Genomic DNA, 19,597 nt, shown 5'->3' with positions numbered 1-19,597 from the left:
AAAATAGATCCATATCTATCACCACACACAGAACTCAAGTCCAAATGGATTAAAGACCTCAATATTAATCTGACCACACTGAATCTGATAGAAGAGAAAGGTGCAGTTAGTCTACAATGCATGGGCACAGGAGACAACTTTCTATACAGAACCCCAATAGCACAGACAATAAGGGCAACATTGAATAAATGGGACCTCCTGAAACTGAGAAGCTTCTGTAGGGCAAAGGAAACTGTCATTAAGACAAAAGGCATCCTACTGATTGGGAGAAGATCTCCAAAATATATAGAGAACTCAAGAAACTAGACATTAAAACTCTAATTAACCCAATTAAAAATGGGGTACTGAACTGAACAGAATTCTCAACAGAAGAAGTTCAAATGGCCAAAAGACACTTAAGGTTATGCTGAACCTCCTTAGCAATCAGGGAAATGCAAATCAAAACAACTCTTAGATACCATCTTACATGTGTCAGAATAGTTAAAATAAAAAACACCAATGATAGCCTGTGCTGGAGAGAATGTGGAGTAAGGGGAACACTCATCCATTGTTGGTGGGAATGCAAACTTGTGCATTTGGAAATCAGTGTGATGGTTTCTCAGGAAACTGGGAGTCAACCTACCTCAGGACCCAGCAATTCCACTCTTGGGAATATACCCAAGAGATGCCCAATCATACTACAAAAGCATTTGTTCAACTATGTTCATAGCAGCACTATATGTAATAGCCAGAACCTGGAAACAACCTAGATGCCCCTCAATAGAAGAATGGATAAAGAAGGTGGGGCACATATACACTTTAGAGTTCTACTCAGCGGTAAAAAACAATGACATCTTGAATTTTGCATGCAAATGGATGGAAATAGAAAACACTATCCTGAGTGAGGTAATCCAGACCCAATAAGAAGAACATGGGATGTACTCACTCATAAGTGGATTCTAGCCATAAATAAAGGACATTGAGCCTATAATTCGTGATTCTAGAGAAGCTATATAAGAAGGTGAACCCAAAGAATAGCATCTGGTTATCCTCCTGGATATTGGAAATGGACAAGATTGCCAGACAGCGGTTGCGAGCACAGGGGTGGGGGTGTGGTGGGGATAAGTGGAGATGGGGAGAGAGAAGGGAGAAGGAGAGGATGGGGAGAGCTTGAAGGAATGGGATAGTTGGGATGGAAGAAGGTTGGATGAGGGAGCAGGAAAGTAGATATCTTAATTAAGGGAGCCATTTTAATGTTGTCAAGAGACTTGACTCTAGAGGGGTTCCCAGGTGTCCAAGGAGATGTTCCCAACTTGTTCCTTGGGCAGCAGAGGAGAGGGTGCCTGTACTGGCCTTATCCTATAGCCACACTGATGAATAATTTGCAAATCACCATAGAACCTTCATCTGGCGATGGATGGAGATAGAGACAGAGACCCACATTGGAGCACTGGACTGAGCTCCTAAGGTCCTTATGAAGAGCAGAAGGATGGAGAACATGAGCAAGGAAGTCAGGACCACAAGGAGTGCGTCCACCCACTGAGACAGCGGGACTGATCTAATGGGAGATCACCAAGGCCAGCTGGACTGGAACTGATGGAGCATGTGATCAAACCAGGCTCTCTGAATGTGGCTGACTGTGGAGGCTAATGGAGAAGCCAAGGACAATGGCATTGGGTTTTGATTCTACTTCATGGAAAGGCTTTGTGGGAGCCTAGTCTGTTTGGATGCTCACCTTCCTGGACCTGGTAGAAACAGGGAGGACCTTAGGCTTCCTATAGGTTAGGGAACCCTGACTGCTCCTTGGACTGGAGAGGGAGGGGGAATGTGTGGGGAGGAAAGTAGGAGGAGGGAAGGAGGTGGATATAACTAAATTTAAAAAAAATAATAAGATAAATACTAAATATGTAGGAAAAGGAATAGAGTAAGAGAAATAAGCCAGGTAAAGGTGCAATATACACAGAGAGCCTAGATTAGATATATTATTTTATTTTCTTTGATTTTCTTGACTGTGAGTATATATAGAGAAATTTCATTGTATAGGCTGTAAAGCTAAAACAACCTATAGACTTAAAAGATATCTTGACTTTAAAATTTGGGTCTAAGTGTATGTTGCTTAGGAAAAGAGGTTAGGCTTTTGTTTCCAAGAGGATGAGAACCTGTGGATTCCTTCCAGTCTAATGTGGTTTGATGGAACAAGGCTCCCATGAAAGGTATCCATAAACCCCTAAAATTACATCACCCAACAAAAAGCAGGGATCAGTTTGGAGAGAACTATGCCCAAATTTTACAAATATTGTTTAAAAATGCTTGTTTTCATTTAAAGGGGGATATGCTATTGAGATGAATACTTTGCATTGGTATGAATCTTGGTCTATTTATACAAATTTCAAGTCAGTATATGGATTATGTTTGTGCAGCTCATTTAAAAATGTAATGTATAATTAAAAATACAGGTTAATAGATAATCATCTATAATACTCAAACTTGTAGTCATGTTAGTTAGGTATTCTAGATTTATAAAGATATATTTCAGATGTATAGTTATTTTTCAAACCTTCCAAAGTCTACATTATATGATATTTAAAACGTGGTAAGAACTTAGGATTTTTCATTATGATATACATCTGTTCCTGGCAGCATTAATCTAATTCAAGGGGAAGATGGGCAATGAAGAGGCTTCTTATTGATCTTGTTAGCCATTTGGGAAAGAAACTGTTCTTGCTTGTACTGCTTGATGTTGTGCTGTATGAGCTACACATGCCGGACCTGAAGAAATATCACTACTGAAGTTGCCAAAAATATGACTACTGAAATTGCCAAAAGAAGGTGAGACAGTCCATAAGGTTTCTGCTTCATGAAAGAGTCTGCCAGATATTCTGCAGGATACAAAAGAAAGTAACTGACATACTGCCAATATAGGTAAAACGGTCTTTCAAAACTCCTGATTCTTGGGAAAGTCTGCTGGATACTATTGTCTTGTGGGCTGAAGATGGATGCTGCAATGTTACAAAAAACTTTGAGTGAATTTTCAGGTGGTTAGATGTCTCCATCAGTTCTAGTTTTGGAAGTTGCTTTCACTGTACTTCCTGTTAATTTAGGCAATATTTTATCCTTCTGGGGTCTTTAATGGAGTTGAAGATTAGGTAGTTATAATTAGAGTTTTCTTTAGTTAGAGTAAAAGATAAAGTAGATATAAATATTGTAGCTGTAATTCTTGCTTGATACCTGTTTTGTTCTATGTAATTTTACTATGCTAAAGTTAAAAACTTCCTGTTTATTTAGACAGAAAAACAGAGGTGATGTGGGATTTCTCTCTCTGTATCCTGTCAATGCTATTGGTTAATAAAGAAGCTTTTTGGACATATAGCATTTCAGAATATAACTAGGTATAAAGACTAAACTAAATGCTCAGAGAAAGAAGGCAGAGTCAATGAGATGCCATGTAGCCGCCAGAGGAGACAGATGCCTAGACTTTGCCTAGTAAGTCATGGCCACCTGACAACATACAGCTGAATAGATACAGGTTGGTTTGAGATATAAGAGCTAGCCAATAAGAAATGCGAGCTAATAGGTCAAGCAGTGTTGTAATAATACCATGTCTGTGTGATTATTTTGGGTCTGGCCAGCTGGGAAACAAATAACCAGCCTTTGCCAACACACAATTCATTGCAGACCTCAAAAGAACAATTCTCAACTTCATACAAAAAAAACCCCCAAAAATCCCAGGATAGCCAAGACAATCTAGGAAAATGAAAGAACTTCCAGAGACATCACCATCCCTAATAACAAGCTCTATTATTGAGCTACAGTAATTGACATTCCATAAATTCATGTAATTAATTTTAGTCAGCTACACTCTCTCCTTTCCCATCTTGTGCCTCTCTTGTGAAAAGTCTTCTTTTCTTCAACATGTTCTGCTCCTATATCTGTGTCTCTATTTTTTTGTAAACCATTGAATTTAATTAGAATTTCATGATTGAGAGTGGGTGGTGGTGGTGTCAACTTACCACTTAGCTATGTCACTGAGGAAATTAGTGCCCTATTTCCCAAACACCATTATTCACCAATGATTTTTCAGAAGTCTCATGCCTCTGGCTCTGATTATGATGAAGGAATATTTCTAGGTATCTGCTAAAATCAGTTTATAAGATTAATTTACAGAAATACAAGTAAATGTATTGAAATGAAACTGAGGATTGTAGACACATATATACAGCCATAACGTTTATAAGAGAGGTCATTTGTGTCACCAATCATGGAACTCCAGTACAATATTTATGTACAGAAAGAGAAAAGAGCTATTTGTTCAGTACTTATTGGGATGCAAACACAGTAAATACATGAGGTAGATATAGAGACATATACAGTGGTAAGAACAGAGTTGGAGAGTTGACACATACACAGCTAAAGTGAGGTACTAGATCTAAAGCTCTATAGCACTGAAGATAACTAGAATTTAAAGAAATTATTTGTATATTATGTAAGAACCAATTGAATAAAATTAAAATTGTGTTTAACATTATTTTTATTAAAAATGAAAAGCAAATTATATTTTCATAACCCATAAATATGGACACATGTTTAATGGCCATTACTGAAAAGATCATACTTATAGGAATATTCATATTCCAGGATGGCACAAGAGTGAGTGGTCCATTGAATGTTAGCTGTGCCTTACTCTGTCATTTTAATTTCACTCTGAAGACTATCTGAACAAGGATGTGCTACTGCATCAATTATGACATTTGACTCCTGTGTCTCTGGGTATCAACTTAGGAGAAAATATTCTGGCTAGACAGGGTTCAGTATCTATGAGTGATCTGTATCTCTGTTTCAATTCAATATTCTTTATGAAAGACTTATCTTATACAATTCTGTATAAGCTGAAGATTATACAGGGATGAGCTATTTTATCCCACAATGACATTAGCACATATAATAAAAATTCCAGTCCTAAATTTAGTAGGGACCACAATGATATTAAATAATAAACAGGAGACAGCTGAAGCACAGTACTATGAATCTTGACCATTGTGTAGGCCAGAAGAATCAAGCACAATATGAAACTAAGATTCTAAGCTCATTACTATATCAAACACTAATTAGAGTAGAAGACTGAATTTGCATACATGAGATCAAACTAAAGAAATAGAACTATGAGGACACTGTCTAGGGGATTCCTCAGTGTCTTCGTTGATATCCAAGAAACACAAAACCAGATTTCCAACAGTGATTCTGACTTTCTGTGTTTTTCTTTTTGTGTGAAGTTAGTGGAACACAGGCACCTCATAGGGAATACTTAACTTTTTCTATCAAGCAAGGCCATGAAATGCACAGTCCTGCATATGTTGCAGTATGTACAAAATTAACTACAAAAGAAACACATTATCATTGTGTAAAATTATGACTACAAGCTTGCCAAAGTAATCAACCAATATCTGATATGACTTAAAACCCACTATATGAGATGGAGCCCACATTTGATGCTGTGTGGGTGACCAGGAACCTGAGACTAGATTCCCAAGGGAGATGGGGTAAAACCCATTGTTTTTGTCCTACCAAAGATATTTAACAGTGAAATGACTTACAGTGACATTCTGTTATACTCATATATCCATGTCTCACTAAGTCATCATTATAGAAGCACCCTCCTACAGCAGATAGAAAGAAATACAGAGAACTACAGTCAGATAATAAGCAGAGAATAAGAAATATTTGAAAACTAGGCCGTAAAAAGGATTTTTCCTTGAAATCCCTACTCTAAATGTTTAGGAAATCCTGAAGAAGAGGAGGGGCATAGAATATAAAAGTCACAGGGAACTGGGGAGCACCGAGGATAAAGGCCTTCTAAACACAAGAGGACAGACAAACATATGAATTCAAAGAACCCAAGGCAGCATGCACTGGGCCTGGAAGTGTCTGAATCTTATGCAGCCTTAGAAGGGGAAGTAGACACATGACCTACAACTAAACCAGAAGTCTTCTCTAATTCATCACTATATGCAAATGAAAATTGAGTTTTCATCAAGGGAGTCTCCCTTGGAAAACAAGCTACTCTTAATGGCAGGCCCCATGTTCAGCAGTTGATGGCCAACAGAAAACAAGCTCATATTTAGAGCTTCCTTATCATATATCATGTCAGGGATTTTTCTTTTTTGGTTTTTGTTTTTTCTCTCTCCCTCTCTCCCTCCTCCCCTCTCGTAGTCTCTCTCTCTCTCTCTCTCTCTCTCTCTCTCTCTCTCTCTCTCTCAATCTCTCTCCTTCTCTCTCTGTCTTTCTTTCTATATTTCTGTATCTCTCCCATGGATCCTTGGCACACATGGCTTCTGGATATGTGTTTTCACATTATTCCCAAATGTACTAGCTATTTTGTCTCTGTGTATATATCTGGTTTTTGTGCCTTTCTTGGGCTGCTTTTCTGTCTAATTCCAAAGTGTTTTTCCTTATATTTCTTTTTTTTATTTTTTTTAATATCATACTTTAGTATCCAGGTGTTTTTTATAATGAGACAAAGAAAGGGGATGGGCCCAGAAAAGGGGAGGTGGGGAGGATCTTTTTTCTTGATATTTATTTATTTATTTTTCTTTTTATTATTATTATTATTATTATTATTATTATTATTATCATCATTACAAATTTTCACCTCCTCCCTTCCTCCCACTTCCCTCCCCATCTCCCCATTCCCTCTCCCCCCACTCTCCAGTCCAAAAATCAGTCAGGGTCCCCTGTCCTGTGGAAAGTCCAAGGTCCTCCCTCCTCCATCCAGGTCTAGGAAGTTGAGGATCCAAACAGACTAGGTTCCCACAAATTCAGTACATAGAGTAGAATCAAAACTCAGTGCCTTTGTCCTTGGCTTCTCAGTCAACCCTCCATGTCAACCACATTTAGAGAGTCCGGTTTTATCACATGCTCCATCAGTCCCAGTCCAGCTGGCCTTGGTGAATTCCCATTAGATCGGCCCGACCATTACAGTGGATGAGCGCACCCCTCACGGCCCTGACTTCCTTCCTCATGTTCTCTCTCCTTCTGCTCCTCATTTGGACCTTGAAAGCTCAGTCCAGTGATCCAATGTGGGTCTCTGTCTCTATCTTCATCCATCGCCAGATGAAGGTTCTATGGTGGAAGGATCCACCTTGTAAAAATGGCAATTCTACCAAAATCAATCTATAGATTCAATGCAATCCCCATCAAAATCCCATGAAAATTCTTCACAGATCTCGAGAAGAAAATAATCAACTTTATATGGAAAAACAAAAAAACCCAGGATAGCCAAAACAATCTTATACAATAAAGGATCATCTGGCAGCATTACCATCCCTGACTTCAAACTCTATTACAGAGCTACAGTAATGAAAACAGTGCGGTACTGGCATAAAAACAGAGAAGTCGACCAATGGAATCGTATAGAAGACCCAGATAATAAACAACAAACTTATGAACACCTGATTTCCGATAAAGGAGATAAAAGTATACAATGGAAAAAAGAGAGCATCTTCAACAACTTGTGCTGGCAAAACTGGATGTCAACCTGTAAAAGAATGAAAATAGATCCATATCTATCACCATGTACAAAACTCAAGTCTGAATGGATCAAAGACCTCAATATCAGTCTGAACACACTGAATCAGATAGAAGAGAAAGTGGCAAGTACTCTATAACACATGGGCACAGGAGACCACTTCCTATGTATAACCCCAGCAGCACAGACATTAAGGGCCTCATTGAATAAATGGGACCTCCTGAGACTGAGAAGCTTCTGTAAAGAAAAGGACACTGTCACTAAGACAAAAAGGCAACCCACTGACTGGGAGAAGATCTTCACCAACCCCGCAACTGACAAAGGACTGATCTCCAAAATATATAAAGAACTCAAGAAACTAGACCCTAAAAGGCTAATCAACCCAATTATAAAATGGGGCACTGAGCTGAACAGAGAATTCTCAACAGAAGAAGTTCAAATGGCCAAAAGACACTACAGGTCATGCTCAACTTCCTTAGCGATCAGGGAAATGCAAATCAAGACAACTTTAAGATACCATCTTACACCTGTCAGAATGGCTAAAATAAAAAACACCAATGATAGCCTTTGCTGGAGAGGTTGTGAAGTAAGCGGTACACTCATCCATTGTTTGTGGAAATGCAAACTTGTGCAACTACTTTGTAAAGCAGTGTGGCAGTTTCTCAGGAAATTCGGGATCAACCTACCCCTGGACCCAGCAATACCACTCTTGGGAATATACTGAAGAGATGCCCTATCATACAACAAAAGTATATGCTCTACTATGTTCATAGCAGCATTGTTTGTAATAGCCAGAACCTGGAAACAACCTAGACGCCCTTCAATGGAAGAATGGAAGAAGAAAGTATGGAATATATACATATTAGAGTACTACTCAGCAGTAAAAAACAAGGACTTCTTGAATTTTGCATGCAAATGGGTGGAAATAGAAAACACTATACAGAGTGAGGTAAGCCAGACCCAAAAAGAGGAACATGGGATGCACTCACTCATATTTGGTTTCTAGCCATAAATAAAGGACATTGAGCCTATAATTAGTGATCCTAGAGAAGCTAAATAAGATGGAGAACCCAAAGAAAAACATATAGGCATCTTCCTGAATATTAACCTTTATCAGACGATGAAAGGAGACAGAGACAGAGACCACATTGGAGGACCGGACAGAAATCTCATGGTCCAAATCAGGAGCAGAAGGAGAGAGAGCACGAGCAAGGAACTTAAGACCGCGAGGGGTGCACCCACACAATGAGACAATGGGGATGTTCTATTGGGAACTCACCAAGGCCAGCTGGCCTGGGTCTGAAAAACCCTGGGATAAAACCAGACTAGATGAACATAGCGGACAATGAGGACTACTTAGAACTCAAGAAAAATGGCAATGGGTTTTTGATCCTACTGCACATACTGGCTTTGTGGGAGCTTAGGCAGTTTGGATGCTCACCTAATTAGACCTGGATGGAGGTGGGGGTTCCTTGGACTTCCCACAGGGCAGGGCAGTCTTTGGGTTGACAAGTTGGGGGGGACTTGATTGGGGGAGGGGGAGGGAAATGGAAGGCGGTGGCGAAGAAGAGACAGAAATCTTTAATAAATAAATAAATAAATAAATAAAATAAAGACTGTGTTTAATGGAGATCTGGAAATCGACTGAGGAACATTTCACCATTTATCCTTGAAATGTCTACTCAATATCACCTTAGATAATGAAGAAAGAAAAAACAGCCATAATTTCTGTACAGAGTGAGTCTGTCAGAGAATTTTTGGTGAAGTTAGGAATCTATGTCTATAGAGAAAGAAGAATTATTCCAACTATCCTATAAGTGTGCCTGAACTTGACCCCAGTCATATTCTATGTCATGATGTGGAAAGCAGTCGCACAAATCCATTTAAAGGTAAAACAACACTGAACACTAAGGATAAGATTAATTTTGTTCAACTAATTTCCTGAAAAAGAACAGCTTCCTCCAAAGAAGTGATATGATCCTCGAGGCCCCTATCTTCTAGATTATTAGCAATTTTTGGTTAACGTATTTTGAGAGCCAATGATCATGCTCTGAAATATGAACGTTTTGTACTAAGGCAGTTGTATATACAACAATTCTTTTTTGTTTATTGAGAAAAAAACAATTTCCGCCTCCTCCCAGCCTCCCACTCCTCCCCCCCCACTCCCCTCCCCGTCCCCCCACTCCTCTCCCTCTCCCCTCACTCCTCTCCCCCTCCCTCTCAAGTCTGAAGAGCAGTCAGGGTTCCCTGCCCTGTGGAAAGTCCAAAGTCCTCCCCCCTCCATCCTGGTCTAGGAAGGTGAACATCCAAACTGGCTAGGCTCCCACGAAGCCAGAACATGAAGTAGGATCAAAACCCAGTGCCATTGTCCTTGGCTTCTCAGCAGCCCTCATTGTCTGCCATATTCAGAGAGTCCGGTTTTATCCCCTGCTTTTTCAGTCACAGTCCAGCTGGCCTTGGTGAGCTCCCAATAGATCAGCCCCACTGTATCCGTGGGTGGGTGCACCCCTCTTGGTCCTGACTTCCTTGCTCATCTTCTCCCTCCTTCTGTTCCTCATTGGGACTTTGGGAGCTCAGTTAGTTCCTGGAGCAGCTGAAGATAGGGAACCTGAAATGATCCTATACAACAATTCTTATAGTAGTAATGAGTATAGTAATTCTTAAATTAAATCAGTTGTAAGTTGTTTAGATCTACTTAGAACCTTAGTAATTTATTTTTACAGCTTATATTAAATAGGCACCTCAGCCATATGTCCCAGGTTAGGAAATTATTATTCTAGACCTTTTGTTGATACAAATGAATGACAAGGTACAGTGTAATCATCTCTCTACTTAATGCTGAAATTAGGGCATTGTAGTTGGGGACACAAAACCTACAATGCTTGCCAAGCCCAGGAAGAGCAGGCAGGCTATTTCTTTCATTTTTCATGCTCTGAGACTAGGGATGTGTAGTCTGTGAGGCTGAACCAGGATGTAGATTCTGAGGAAACAGTTAAAAATAGCTAGAGGTTATGCTGGATTATTTAATATATATTAAATAATATATATATATATATATATATATATATAGAGAGAGAGAGAGAGAGAGAGAGAGAGAGAGAGAAGAGAGAAAGAGAGAGGTGTCTCTTTAGGTCGGTGGGAAACAAATCCCACCTTGGTAGAACTTTATGTAAGTTTACCATGACCTGTGTGTGTTGTTGAATTCAAGTTGATATTTTGAAGCCTATAAAAACCTTCATAAAGAGACAAAAATTTCATTGAATTTTTTATTATCTGTGGTTATTATAGTAGTGCTGATATTTAGTTAGAGGCAGAATAGTAGTTTATTGGTATTTGATTAATTACTGTCAAATTAAGAACCTTTGGAATCTCAATTTAGCAGCAGAATAGCAAGAGACAGATCTGAAACATGTTACTTTTTTATACACCTCAAATCACTTTTGTATCATTTCTTAAACCTTCTCATCCTTAGACCTTCATAGCCTACTTTTATCTATCTCAATGACTTACCTTCCACATATCCTAAGATATTTTTTTTCCCAAATCATTATTTTTATCTAAGCCTTCATATAACCAAAACCTTAAACATTTGATTTACTTTCTGATGTTTGTTACTGATCTAATTTTGTAACCAGTCATTTGATCCATATGAACTGAAGTATGGACCCAAGTTCAATAAACGTTCATGAATACTCTCGCTCACTTTCCGGTCTGGCTGTTCCATCAATAGTAATTCTAGATGCTGATGCATGATATTTTCTCAGAGGAATGGACTGTGGAGTTCATCTGTGACTTTCCCTGGAGCTAACGTGCAGAGTGAGCATCTCGGATACCTCCTGAAACAAAGCTGAACTGGTTGATCCTACAACTGAGATATCAGACTACTGAGGATATCAAGGTGTAAAAATCTGTAAGTGAATGAGATTGAGGAAACATGAATCAAGTTTCAGATATATTCATACCTGAAAGAGGGCACAGCAATTGTGAAATTGTACTTAGGCCCTTAATCTGTGTTCAGGAACAGTAAGTATGGCATAGTTACAGAAAAATTAGCTGGTTTCTTGTGATCAATGAAAACAAGCCCCAGCCAGAGGATAAGCACAATATGAAGCCTACAGAGTGAATGGGAAATGCTAGAAACCAATGTCTGCATGTATTCAAGGAAATTTCCTTCTCATGTTCACAGACAATGCACCATCTTATCCATATTGTGATCTTCACATTACCTTAACATAGGAGAAGTTCAGATCATCTCATCACAATCTCACAGGGTCCAGCCATTTGTGAAGGGATTTTATGATGATAGTAGTATGTCTGTGTGATTCCATATTGCTTTGGCAGGGAAGGGCTATTTTTCACTGCCACCCATGACAGCCATTAGTGTGCCCTCATACTGGAGAAGCAAGGGCTCCATTGTACACATTACCCAGCAGAACAGATCTGGTGAAATGCTGAGATAAGCTGATATAGAACTCTAAATTTTAGGGAGATCTGACACACTATAATGGGTATCAGGTGTTTCCCTGAGGGTGTTTTGTTGTGAAATGGTAATCCATAGAAAAATATATTAATTCTGAGAAGTGATAGAAAGGAACTCATGTATCTGCTGATTTTCCCCTGAAATATTAAGCACTTACAATTAAAGACCCTGAAATTGTAGTGAAAAATAATAAAATGTAATTTCTGTGGCTCATATTTTTGTTTTAATATGTTTAACTATATTTCACATATTCAAACACATGCATACAAAATCCTGCATAGTTCGATGGATGCAACATGGAGGGCCAGGCCTGCTTGTTTGGGTTTCCTGTCCTGCCTTCTTACCCACAGCCAGCAAGTCCCAAAGAAAATCACACATACATCTCTATAAGTTATAAAGCTAATTGGCCCATTAGCTCTAGCCTCTCACTGGCTAACCCTCACATCTTGATTAACCCATTTTTCCGATTTATGTTAGCCATGTGGCTCTGTACCTTTTTCAGTGGGGCAGGTCACATCCTGCTGCTTCAGTGATCTGAGCAGGATTGGCCAGGCCGGAAATATAGGTGGGAAAACCAGACAGGAAGTAGAAATGATGTAATGAGAACAGGAGAATTCTGAGAAGGAGAAAGTTGATTCCTCCCACTCCTGCCCAGACACCGAAGCAGCAGAATGTTATCTGCCCCACTGAAAAAAGGTACAGAGGCTAACATAGATCGGAAAAATGGGTTAATCAAGAAGTGAGAGTTAGCCAGTGAGAGGCTAGAGCTAATGGGCCAATCAGCTTTATAACATAATTTATGGAGACCTATGTGTGATTTTTCTCTGGGACTAAACAGCTGGGGGTACTGGGCAGGACAGAAAACAACAACAAACAAGCCTGGCCTGCTCATGCTACAGATTGACTTCTCACATTTGTGAGAATATTTTCCAAAGGTATACTTCATTTGTGGAGACATATAACTCCTTAAAAGATTTGCTAACTTGTGGTATGACCAGGAATAAAAGGTCCCTGGACTTGGAATGGTATACAGGGAGAAAAATAAAAGGCTCTGTAAGAATGTATCCTCTACCCATGGGGGTTGTTTTCAAGATTTCCTTTCTCCCCTCATTCATTTATTTGCAAGCAAATGTAGTATGAGAAACAGATTAAGTCATAGCAATTGTCCCCATGATTTCTTTTTTTCTGTCCATAGGCTCATTTATTTGACCCAATAAAATTGTTGACAGGCACATGTTAAACATCCCACCACCACCAAGATTAGTTATGATGGGTCATATTTTGTTGTGTTTATGCAAATGATTTGCAACTACCTTGTATAATATTAATGAATGTTTTGCAATTATTTTCCATTCAGACTACAGTTTCCCTTCCCTCATCTCCTCTTGTTGCCTCCCCCATTTCCCCACTCTACCCCCACTCATTCCCCTTCTGTTTCAGTTCAGAAAGCTTTCCCTTGATTTCGATGTCCTTCTCAATGTGAATATATTTTTTAATGTGATTATCACAGTGGTCCCTCATCTTTCAGCTGACTCCTATATTTGAGTATGCCAGGAATTCATTCATGGATGCATGAGGGGCTATATTTGATATCAAGACAAATTGTGCTTCTAACCTCTGGTGTTCTGCCCCAGGTGTAGCCTGATGAAGGCAACAAATACCCTGTTCTCTCTTGTGTCACTTGATTTCAACTGAGTACTGTTAGGGCTGAAACCAGTTGTCACCAGCGAGAAACCTGACATTGAGGGAACATTGATATTTATATAGGCATAATATAAAGCCAATCTCTGAAGCATACTGTCAACCTCTCTAGATAAACAACAACTATTACACCTGAAGCTGAGCTCTGTGAGCCATGAAGTTTCAGGGATACATTACTGATCCAGCCATATTGTGCAACTTAAGTTTAAGCCATTACAAACAAGTGTGCAAGAGAGTTCAGGACAACAGGGAGCACAGTGGAGCCAAGAATGCATAGTACAGAGATAAGGTTGGTGTGGAGGGGGACTGTATATCCTCTGTGGCTTCTTTCCTTAAGTCTACTAGCTGACCTGCACCCGCTGTGATTGATGTTTCCATGCTCAAGCACAGTAAGATCCTTTGCTAACTCTTCACAGGTTCCTAGTTTCTTCTTCATTTTATTCTTTCTTTTTACATATATATATATATACATATATATATAATTTATTTATTTATTAATTTTTATTATTTTTTATTGAAGAAAAAAATTTCCACCTCCTCCCAGCCTCCCATTTCCCTCCCCCTCCTCCCACTCCTCCCCCCACTCCTCTCCCCCTCCTTCTCCAGTCTGAAGAGAAGTCAGGGTTCACTGCCCTGTGGAAAGTCCAAAGTATTCCCTCTTCCATCCTGGTCTAGGAAGGTGAACATCCAAACTGGCTAGGCTCCCACAAAGCCAGAATATGAAGTAGGATCAAGACCCAGTGCCATTGTCCTTGGCTTCTCAGCAGCCCTCATTGTCCGCCATATTCAGAGAGTCCGGTTTTTTCCCATGCTTTTTCAGTCACAGTCCAGCTGGCCTTGGTGAGCTCCCAATAGATCAGCCCCACTGTCTCAGTGGGTGGGTGCACCCCTTGTGGTCCTGACTTCTTTGCTCATGTTCTCCCTCCTTCTGTTCCTCATTGGGACATTGGGAACTCAGTCCGGTGCTCCAGTGTGGGTCTCTGTCTCTATCTCCATCCATCACCAGATAAAGATTCTATGGTGATATGCAAGATATTCATCAGTATGGCTATAGGATAGGGTCATTTCAGGTTCCCTATCCCTAGGAACTAACTGGGGACATCGCCCTGGGCACCTGGGAGCCCCTCTAGGTCCAAGTCTCTTGCCAACCCAAAGATGGCTCCCTTAATTAAGATATGTGCTTCCCTGTTTCCCTATCCAACCTTCCTTTATCCCAATCATCCCATTTCCCCAAGTTCCCCTCATCCTTCCCTTCTCACTTTCTCTCCCCATCTCCCCTTACCCCCCTCCCACTCCACCCCCAAGATCCCAATTTTTTGCCCAGCAATCTTGTCTACTTCCCATAACCAGGAGGATAGCTATGTTTTTCTTTGGGTTCACCTTCTTATTTAGCTTCTTTAGGATATCATAATATAGACTCACTGACCTTTATTTGTGGCTAGAACCCAATTATGAGTGAGTACATCCCATGTTCATCTTTTTGGGTCTGGGTTACCTCACTCAGGATAGTGTTTTCTATTTCCATCCATTTGCATGCAAAATTCGAGAAGTCATTGTTTTTTACCGCTGAGTAGTACTCTAATGTGTATATATTCCACACTTTCTTCATCCATTCTTCCATTGAAGGACATCTAGGTTGGTTTGTGCTCTCTTCTGGGGCAATCTGCCCCTGTATAGCACACACTCACCCGTCCAGATTGAACTCCTCAGCACCTAAAGAGGGCCACCTGGTAGCCCAATGATCCAGGGACAAAAGGAAAAACGGGGCAGGCAGGGTGGGATCCAGGAGAGCACAGGCAACCCTGGAGCACAAGCTGAAGGTGCCCAGGCTCCCTTACAGGGGACCTTGAGGCCCGCCCGGTAGGCAGGCACTCACTGCTCTGGGTGGGTAGCCTTAGTGTAGGTGCTTAAAACTGTTCTTGAACACTGGTCCTAGCATACAGCCTCTTTTTACTTTTTATAGTTTTTTAAAAGAATTCATGCAACATATTCTGATCATTGATTCCCTTCCACCAACTTCTCCAAATTTTTTCCAACATCCTTACCTTCCCAACAATACCAACTTTTCTTCTCTCTTTAGAAAGCAAAGAAAGAGGAAAACAAGAATTTTAAAAGGCATTAGAACAACTGCAAACAAACTATCAAGATTCACACATGCAAACCCCATAATAACACAATTCTGGAAGTACAATACATAGGCAAATGACCAATAAGACTAAAAAGTATCAATGAACAAACAAAGTGATATGTGATAGGAGATCTACAAAAACACTGCTGAGGCAATTCTGTATTGTGTTTCTACTACTGAGTATGTGTCCATCCTTAACTGTGGTTAATATGCCTAGTGATACTCCATTGTAGAATACTATTTTTTTCCTTTGCCTATTAGGTCAATGTGAAAAATAAACTCTTCGGTTTGGGGTTAGAGTCTGTGTTCATATCCCTCTCTCAAGACAGGAACCCCATTTGCTTGACTTGGATCAGGCTCTGTGCATTATGTCACAGTCTCTGTGAGTTAATATGAGGATGGTTCTGTTGTATCTGGAAGACACTTTTTCCTTGTAGTCATCTACCCTTCTGACTCTTAATATATGTTCAGGTTTTAAATTCCTACTCAGCAATAAGGCTAAACTGTGGAGTTGTTTTGGTCAACTAAGAGCCCCACCAATACCTCATAGTGTTTTCAATATCTAGGGGTCTTCTCCCATCAATTTTAGGGGATTATCCTGTGCCTGGTACTGATGTTTACAATTAATAATTCCTGTCTGTGGGGAGAAGCACTGTCCCTCATGAGGACATCTCTGTTCAAAGACTAACAAGTTAAAACAAAATACAAAATTCATGCAGGTGCTTTCTCCTCAGTTTTCTGCAAGCATATATGTCATATAGCAATAAAGCATGATCAGATATAGACAAGACTTATTACTAAACTATAATTCTTCACTAGATGTCTATAATTTTGCATACCCCTTTCTTTAATTTATTTTTTGTTAAAATACTGTATCAGCAGATATATAAAGCCAAATCATAATCTTAACACAAAATTATCCCAACAACTCAAATAAAATACCAAATATAAATCTAGACATCTATGAACTGTTTTTATTTCAAACATTTTGTTATAGAAAAACATTGTAACATAGTGAGTCTACAAAGTCCCTTGCTCCAAATAACCCAGGTGTTTTGTCATCCCAAATTCATTCTATAACCTATAGAGTTATATTTTTAGTTACTCTTCAAGATCTTAGATTTAAAATTAGCTTTTTTATAATTCTTAATTTTGGTTTCCCCTACAGAAATTTCTTTATTCACTGTTCAGCACCACATCATGTTTCAAAATTGCTGTCTCTTGTATTTCCTATTTGCTTTCCTTAATCCATATTTTACTATATCTTCCTCTTTAATTCCTTAGATTATAAGGGCCCATTTCTATTCTCTTAGCTTCTACAAATTAAACCCACAAAAAAATAATGTTCAAGTCTAGGAACCAGTTATGAGAAAGAATATGAACCATTTTTCTTTTTAGATCTGGGTGTCCTCACTCATCCTATATGTTCTTGTTTCATCCATTTTTCTATAGATTTGATCATTCACATTTTAGCAGTGATTAATATCACATTGCCTTAGTGTTCCACATTTTTTTATCTGTTCATCCTTTGTTGTAAATATAGGTTGATTCCATATCCCAGCTGTTGTGAATCAAGAAACAATGAACATGAATGTGTGAGTGTCTCTATAAGATGTAGTATTATAGAATACATTCTTAAAAGACTTATGCCTTTGGCTCAATCTAGTATTATTCATTAATTTTAGTGAACATTCCAAACTTATTTTCACAACCACTATACTAGTTTATATTCCCATCTTGTGTGACTAAGAACTGCCCTTTCCCCACATCTGCCCCTTGAAGTCTCAGAGGTCACTTTACCTCTTCCTCCCAAGTGCTGGGATTAAAGGTGTGTACTACTACACCCAACTACTCTCTTTCTTTCTTCACTTTAAGAACTTTAACTTCTTTTTTTTTCAAGCCAGAATATATTTTTAAACACACTGTAAACCATTTAGAGGTTTTCTTCAACTTTGAATCTTTCTTTTACAGTATATGTCTTTTTTTGACCATATGAGTCATTAATTTACCAAGCAACATCAGTAGGACTAAAGCTGTGGCTTTAGCAGCTGAATCCAGTCCATTCCTTAGCTTTCCAGCCTCATGGCAGAGGTACCGGCCATAGCCACGTTTATCGCCACAACTCTATGGCGTTTCAAGGTCCCTGCCAGCAAGCAAGCTGCAGCATTCTGCTCACAGACCACACTCAGTCAGACTGCCTGCCTGAAAGAGTCAGAGTTTGCCCTGGCAGTATGGACCAGAACATCAGCATTTTAAAACAGTGCAACTTTTTTCCTGCTATTACTGAAAACAGACAAGCATGCAGTCAGCTTTTATCAATACCATTTAAGTATTTCATAGCAGGACCTTTTAATAGAGCTGCAGGGTTTTGCAGCTAAAGCTGAGTCAGGAAGCCTCTCTTAGATGAGAGCACTTGCTTGCCTCTAGCAAGCAGAGCAGACCCGAGAAATTGTTGCTACCAAGAAAACATGCTTTCTTCTATTCTTTCCCAAGCTTTCTCAGGCTTTCTGTGGATTCAGTTATCCATGTCTGGGTGCCTGCTTTTTGTCCTGTCCGGCTCCTGCATGGCTAGCTTAACCTTGGAAATAATAACACGGAAACTGTATTCTTTTAAATACTCCCTGGCCCATCATATCTAGCCTCTTCTTGGCTAACTATCACATCTTGAATAACCCATTTCTCTTAATATGGGTAGCACCACAAGGTGGTGGCTTGCCAGGAAAGACTCAGCATATCTGACCTGGCAGTTGGCTCCATGGCATCTGCCCCAGAGAAGGAGGCATGGTGATTGCCTCACTTCCTCCCAGCATTCTGTTCTGTTTACTCTGCCTACCTAATTTTCTGTCCTATCAAAGGGCCAAGGCAGTTTCTTTATTAACGAATGAAATCAACTCAAAAGAAAAGACCCTCCCACATCAATAAGAGTTAATAAAAAGCCTGAGCTAATGGGCCAATCAGTTTATAGCATAATATAGACCTCTGTGTGGTTTCCTTGGGACATAACTATTCTGGGAACCAGGCAGGACAGAAACCCTGACAACAAATGGTGCCCAACATGTGGAAAATTCCATCCAAAGAAAACCCGAGAGAGTTTGGGGAGTATTCTAGGCCCAAAATAACAGTATTACACATGGTTTCTTGGTAGTAGCAGATTTCTCAGGTCTGATCTACTTGCTAGAGGCAAGCACATGCTCTCATTTAAGAAAAGCTTCCTGACTCAGCTTTAGCTGCAAAATCTTGCAGTTTTTTAAAGAGGGCCTGCCACAAAACACTTAAATGATGTTGATGAAAAGCTCACCGCATGCTTTTTGGTTTTCAGCCCTAGTAGGGAAAAAGCTGAGCTGTTTTAAAATGCTGGCAATGAGGACTGCTGAGAAGTCAAGAACAATGACACTGGGTTTTGATCCTACTGCATGTACTGGCTTTGTGGGAACCTAGGCAGTTTGGATGCTCACCTTACTAGACCTGGAAGAAGGTGGGAGGTCCTTGGACTTCCCACAAGGCAGGGAACCCGGACTGCTCTTCAGGCTGATGAGAGAGGGGGACTTGATTTGGGGAGGAGGAGGGTTATGGGAGGTGGTGGAGGGGAGGAGGCAGAAATCTTTAATAAATAAATAAATAAATAAAGACAATCATTCATATACATAAAAAAATAAAATAAAATAAAATGCCGGCTTTCTGGGCCATCCTGCCAGCACTAACTCTGACTCTTTCAGGCAGGAGGTCCAGCTACAGAGCATTTGAGCATGGCTTGTGAGCAGATTGCTGCAGTTTTCTTGCTGCCAAG

The sequence above is a fragment of the Microtus oregoni genome, unplaced genomic scaffold, assembly GCF_018167655.1.
Source record: "Microtus oregoni isolate MIOR12 unplaced genomic scaffold, Mior012 000056F_ref0000123, whole genome shotgun sequence".
NCBI lineage: Eukaryota > Metazoa > Chordata > Mammalia > Rodentia > Cricetidae > Microtus > Microtus oregoni.
Note: the sequence above shows the minus strand (reverse complement) of the source record.